Genomic DNA, 6,954 nt, shown 5'->3' on the forward strand with positions numbered 1-6,954 from the left:
ACAGAACCACAGTAGGTTACCCGGACAAGCGCTCTCGGACATCGCTAGAAACACTCAGAGCGTTTCTTTGTTCAAGCCGGCCAGCTCCAGCCACCATCTTGTCATTCTAAAATGTTATTTACGTGCCTTTCCTGCTCATTGACTATATTTATTAAAATGATGGTAAGGCAGCTGAATATCAAATTGCTAGCTAGGCTTTTATCTCATTTTTAAGCCAGCCTGAATTACTGGCCTAATTTTATTGCTTACCCATTACGTTTTATGCAACGGATAATTTTCTCCAAGAAGGAACTGGTGCTGTTTGATATTTGGGCTCATTTGTTGCCAAGACAGAGGATATCAGCTTACACGCTGATAACGCTTTGGACACGAAGCCTGGATCTTAAGCAACACAAAGTATGGGATTTGTATTAATAAAACTACTGATTTTGATTCTTTCCTCTTTGAATCAGTCAGTGCTCTGAATCTTCATGACAAGATGCCTCTGTCCAAAAAACTCCCTTCATGTTTTTGAAATGCAGTATTTAGTCATTTATTTTCAAAAGCTCTTCCTCACTAGAATTCATGGTCGTGATCTTATCCACACAGTACTGGGGATAGGGGCTGCCACAAAATACAGCCGCTCTAGCCGGTGGGTTAGCACCAGTTACCTTCTGCAGAGCAGTGAACACAGCTCAGGAGCCCCTGGAATGTGGTTTACACTGAACCCATTCGTACAGATATAAAAGCTCACTTCTCTTCAAAATACTTTGCTTACAAAACCAGACCTTTCTTCAGCAGCAGAGTCCGATGCGATTGCAACCAAAACACCATGTGCTGTCGCAGGACCACAAAAGAGCTTGCTCTGGGTCACTTGTAGTAGATGTCTTAGAATTAATGCCTAGGGGTTATTTTTACCTGTTGTTGGGAAAAATCCCAGCAGCATCAGCTTCTGCCCTTCTTCCCCTTGCCCCCCAACTTTTGTGCGACTACACACCGAAGAGCTGCTCACCTCGCAAGGGTTTTTCCCAAACACGGCATTTCGCCAGCTAGACAGAGAGGACTTCAGTCTTCCAGGCTGCAAAATATTACAGGCTGCAAAAGCCAGCCCCACGTGATTTGAGACCTGAACATGACAACTGCAAAGGATATAAGTACCCTAGGACAGGATAGATCACCTGTACTCCCATTTTTAACACCTGGTTGCTGCAGGACCGCTACATAAAGGCCCCACGTGCAACGCCCAGGAAAAAAAAAAATCACAGAAATTATGCTGGAGACATTGCAGGACAAGGGTTTAACACAAAATCCCCAGTCCAAACCCGTGAGCTAAAGGCTGCTCTTCCCTACATTCCCCATTGGATCGATCGGCACACCCAGCACAAAATAAATACTGACCAGCCACCGTCAGAGCTTTTGTTTCGCCAAACATCATTTTGATACCAAAGCAACTTGATGGTGTTTTAAACAGAGCATGTTTGCACAGTTATTGCTTTTTCACTTCAGAGGAAGGCACAAAAGAAAAATACTTGTGCATCGAGACCCGCTGCGTTCACAAACCGCTCCAGCAATACAGCACAAGAGAACAGTTTCTCAGCGAGCTTTGGCTTTCACGTTACCTCTGCAGATCTCTTGATGCAGCTTTTTAACTCTTCAGGAAAATAGGAAAGCCTGAAAGGCTGCAGTCTCCCCCCTCACGGAGGAGGAGCAGAGGTTTCTATCACTCGCTTGCTTTTTGGCACCGGAAATTCTGGTTTTGTTTAGCTTGGAAACCTCATGGATGGAGTTGCAGTTACTCTTCAGTCCAAAGCAGAGGGGTGTAAAAGTTCAGCGCTCACAAGGTAATTCTCACTCAGTTGTCCTAAACTGCCAAAGAAAAGTAATTCCGAGTCCTGCAGGGTGTGCCAACCTGAAAAACGTGGAAACATCCCCAACAGCCAGGTTCTTGGTCCGCTGTATCTCCATGCCAGCAAAGGCCTCTGATGAGCACAAGGCATATCTCCAAACCAACACATCCCTAACAAGAGAATAAAATTAACAACCCCGTCCACGCTGGTTTGAGTATAGACGAGGCTTTAGTCACAGGAGCTATTGGCAATTTTCACGTACACCACACACCGACTTTCCCCAGCTCTCCACCGTGGGGAGCTCAGTATGAAACCTGGCCCGGACACCTCATACTTACCCTCTGCTAAATTTTTGCCAGAAAAGCGTAAAGTTACAGTTGTGCTACAAATCACTGCAGCAACCAGACTGCCTCGCTGGCAGCAAAACCACTGTATTTCTCATGAGGCGTTGCTCCAGCTTAGCAGGGCAGGGCCTCTCCACTGGTCAGCCAGCGGCATTCATGCAACACCGATGCCAATATTCTCATTAGGGGAGGCTAATGAGAAGGCGCCAATACCTAACACTCCTTGTGCACTAATGATTGCCAAGACTCTGCACCTTGAAGTCATGTGTGACCTAGGAGAGACCAGCACCGGGTGTTTTTTATTACCTTTTGCAACACAACAAAAGAAACTGCACCCAATAAGGAAGCATTTTACTTCTTCCTGGTGAGTGAGCACAACTTGGAGGAATCAAGTAATAAAATAGCAGCATCTCGCAGGAGCAAGTTCACAGGAAAAAAAAAATAGTTCAAGGGGACCCTGATCTTCACCAGCACGATTTAGGATGTTGCAACACTCCCTCCGACATTAGCCCACTGCCTTTGCCTGAGCAAAATTAGGAATGATATACTATCATGTGTAGGACTGTTTGCTTCTAGGTAAAGGGGCCCCACAGTTTTACTCCCTGGAGGCAACCGTTCTCCCCACCCCTTTTGTGTGTATTTTTTTTATTTTAAATGTGCCACACATCAGCACAATGCTGACAACTGCATTGTATGTTTTCTGCCTATGCAGCAGTTCAAGAGCACACAACTCTGGAAGGGTTTTTTTTGAAAGGGGAAAGGGGGAGGGAGCTGTCCTTCACTATACCATTTTAATTGCACATGGCTTGCTCTTCTACGTGACCACAGGGAAGGGAAAAAAACACGAAGATTTAAAACCAGTACCAATTTTAGCATCCAAAAGGGTCAAACTCTGTCTTCTCACAAGATACAGTGGAGCTTAGAGTAAAAGATACCACAGGCAAGAAAAAAAATAATCTAAATCACCAGGGTTTCTTCTCTGGAATTGGAAGTGACCCCAGAAGACAGCTCGTCTGTCCTTGCTTATTGTTGTTACGGTCTCTACGTTTCCACACCTGCCAATGCCGAGATACCAGCACTGAAAAAGGAAAAATGGAGGGAAGGGTATGAAAAGCTGGACTGTCAGTTTTTCCACCTGCCAGCAGCAGCCCGATAGAGCCTCGGTGGCACTGCTCCAAAGAGCAGCGACCAGAGCGCGTTACCAGCCTTCGCAAATAAAGCTAATAGCTAAGATCTCACACGCACATGCATTATACAGATAGGACTGGCAAACACTGCTTCCTTTAAAAATAAGGATGACTAATCCACAGCAGTTTTGCTTTATTATTTTTTTTTAAAAAGGCCACAAGGCAGAGCTTTTTCCAGAAGCACCAGCCTTTGCTTTTGTGAAATAGTAAGCGGTGGGAAGGGGAAGCCCTGGGACCTACTCATGCTATCCAGACACAAGTAACCACAGAAACATTGTGGGTTTCTGTGGCCCGTGTACAACACACACTTAAACAACCAGAGTACTGTGCCCTACGCACCTCTTTAAGGCCAGATCCGACTGCCCGACGGCTCTTTGATTGCTGCGTGTTTACAATACTTACAAAGGTGGTATCTGCTGTGGAGAGGGGTTACACAAACAATCCTCCATTTCCCTGGGAAGGAAAAAAAAATAAGGCAGAAGACAGCTTTCACCCATAATATTAAAACATCTACCTGGCTACCTGGGTCAGGGAAGGGATGTGCTGGGAAAAAGCAGCCTGCAACATTCTGTAATGGAAGCAGAGCGTCTGCATTAGCTCGGTGGGCCCAGTCCCTCACGCAAGGTCATTGTGGCTCGCAGGGAGACACATTAGCACTGGCAAGCCTGCTTTAATGCAAAGCTGTGGTCAAACCACAGCGGAGCCAGTACTAAAGGAGGTCACTCGGGGACTACGAAAAAAGTGATGAATTAAATCTATAAGGAGATGATTACGGACAAGCAGGCAAGTCCCCAGCTTTACTCTGGCAAAGAGCAAGAAGGAAGGGTCGTCTGCATGGAGCAGGCAGAGAAATAGCAGCCCAGTTCCCAGGACGTAGCAGAATACTCTTGCATCCAACAGAGAACACTGAACAGATTTAGGTTACAGCTTTTAGCCAGGCCCACATACCAACCTCTCCCGCCCCCCTTCCCCCCCGCCCCGCTTTGCTTTGCAGCCCCAAAACACACCAAATCTTTTTTTTTAAGCACTCAGAAATGGAGATTTGCCACCGACGTGATGATTTTTGGTGGTGGCACCATTAAAATACTTACCCACCTCACAGACAAGGGCTGTGAAGTCTTAAATTTGTGAGTGTTTGCAAATGATTTTGAAAGCCTTCCAAGGAAGGTGCTGTAGGATTGTAAATCCTTCCCATTATTAATAAAAAGGAGCTATTGTTCCAGCTCTAATCAAGACTTGTCTCCAGCTGGGCAATTTTAAAATGCAATTCAAAACACACACGCACACACAAAAAAAACCTTCAAGAGGAAGCTTCCACCCACAGGCTACCAAGGGGAAAAAAAAAAAAATCACTGAAAGAGTAAGCTGTTCTGGAAGGGGAAGGGGAAAGAGAATAAAAAATAATAACCCTGCTATTTAACATGAACTCCAAGCAGGAGCATGTCAGTGCGGGGGCAAAAGCCTCCCTCCCACCGCCTGGGAAAGGTCACTTCTGCCATCGGTACCCTCGCTATGCCAGATCAAGGCTGCGGCAGCGCGTGCGAGAGAGCAACCCCATTGCTGCAAGCCCAGCCTCATCCATCTCCATCAGGAGAGAGCTCTGCTTTTAATTTATTTAGCAAAAGGGGAGGGCAAAAAAAGGATTTAAAAAAAAAAGCCCACCACCAAACCCTTGCAAACATCTCCCAGCACCCTTTTCAAGGATGGGGAAATCTAGCAAGGAGGAGAGGCTTGCAAAAAGGCTGCCAGCCGTGGAGAGAAGACAGGGAGAGGTGGTGCATCCTCCTCCTGCTCCTCCTCCTCCTCCCCCGGTGGCCGGGACCACGCCTGCCCGGCGCTGCGGCAAAGGCACCGCAGTGGGTGCTCCCCTCCCCCGTAGAAACTTCTGGAATAATCAGCCAAGCTGGGGAGAGGAGAGAAACCTTTACACCCGGGGAGAGGGGGGGTGGACGAGAGAGAGCAACAGAGCACATAATAAACGAGAGAGGATTGCACAAGGACCGGGTGCGTGCAGGAAAAAAAATACTGAGAGATATGTATATAAAAATTAAGCCCACGAGCGGCTTTGGCAGCTCCGGCTCGGCGGGGTTTTGCAGCCTGCTTGGCTTTAAATAAAACGCCCCAACACAAAGCACAAAAAAAAAAAAAAAAAGAAAAAAAAATGGTGGTGTTTGGAGCGCGAGATGGTGGGATAAAGGAGCTGATCCCTCCTCCCGGATCTACAGCAAAGCCCTGCCATTGCAGTTGAACTAATTTGTCCTCTCTTTTTGTTGCAATGAATTGTCTGATCCGGACTATTCGATTGCATTTGCAGCTTCAGTTACTGGGGTTTGGTTTTGTGTGCTTTTTTTTTTTTTTTTTTTCATTTTGGTTCTCTTTTATTGTTTTTTTCTGGGTGTATTTTTCTTCCTCTGAATTTAAAAAAAAAAAAATCCTCCCCAAATCTCCCAAGGAAAATCTACATCTGTGGAACAAATAAAACATTCAGGCACAAACTTCCACCATGGACTGTAAAAAAGAAATGGGTTGCTTTTTGGTTTTTTTTTTTTATGGCATTTTTTTTCTCTCCTGCTTTTAGGATATATTGTAGTAGAAAGCCAATGGAGGAAAACAAAGGTAATATATATATATAAAATCAAACATATATATGGGCCAAAATTACAGTGGTTATATGTTATTAAATCACAGTGTTTTAGGTGTGTGGGTTTATTTTATGTTCTGTAATCAGTCCCTGGAAGAAGACGATATATATATGTAGTAAATATACAGAAATATTTCTATAGATGTAGAAATAAAAGAGCATCTGTATGGGCCTAAATCTGTAATTCCAGGAAAAAATAGCGGTCTTTTAGGCATGTGGGTTTTAACAAAGGGACAATGTTATAACATAGCCTGTAACAACACTGGTGCAGAAGAAAGGTAAGGGAACATTAAAAAAATATATTTAAAGAAAAAGCGTACATGATACCTTGGATGCAGCCGCCAACAACGAGCGTTTGTATGTTTTGGGGTTTTTTTTACGGTATTACCACATCTGATCGCACAAAGGACATGCTTTTAATTAACCGAATGGCGGGCAGGTTGTCGTGAGGAGCAAGGCGAGCGGCGACGGCTTCTTCCGTGCACCACTCCGGCTCTGAAGATAAATCAATCCTGGGTGTTTTGGCTTTTTGGTTTTTGTTTAGTTTTTGGTTGGTTTTTTTTTTTTTTAAGTGCGTCTGGGTATTTTCCACGCTGTGAGTAGAGCGGGAGGTGGTGGTTTCAACCCCTGCGAAGGAGAAAAGCGGTGGAAGAGAAAGAATTAGGCATAAAACTACCCACCTTGGGGTGCATGTGGTGATGATGAGGGGGGACGTGTGGAAAGAGCAATTCTGGGCCAAAAATCTTCACGCTGAGGAAAAAAAAAAGCCAACTGAAATGCGTCGGTGCCGGCGGGCTGCGCCTCGAGGGGAACGAAGGGGAGAAGGCGCCGGGGGGCCCTGAAGGCAGCGATGCTGCCAGGTGGGGGGGACCCTGAGGCGGCGGGGGGGAGGCCGAGGCCTCCGCCACCCCCGTGGCCGAGTGGAAACGCGCATTTCTGATCATTTTTCGTATCCT

General features: G+C 45.8%; 1 long non-coding RNA gene across 2 annotated transcripts; it reads right to left on the reverse strand.

Moving 5' to 3' along the window:
- Positions 1 to 1,435: 1,435 nt before the first annotated feature.
- LOC135316530 (uncharacterized) lies at positions 1,436 to 6,670 on the reverse strand. Of its 2 annotated transcripts, none has more exons than XR_010375787.1 (2): positions 6,326 to 6,670; positions 1,436 to 3,925 (listed from the first exon to the last, which is right to left on the reverse strand). It is a non-coding gene; the product is annotated as an uncharacterized LOC135316530 (long non-coding RNA). The 2 variants fall into 2 exon arrangements; XR_010375788.1 differs by having other exon boundaries at positions 6,319 to 6,670.
- Between the last annotated feature and the right edge of the window lie 284 nt (positions 6,671 to 6,954).

Source organism: Phalacrocorax carbo, chromosome 20, assembly GCF_963921805.1.
Source record: "Phalacrocorax carbo chromosome 20, bPhaCar2.1, whole genome shotgun sequence".
Lineage (NCBI taxonomy): Eukaryota > Metazoa > Chordata > Aves > Suliformes > Phalacrocoracidae > Phalacrocorax > Phalacrocorax carbo.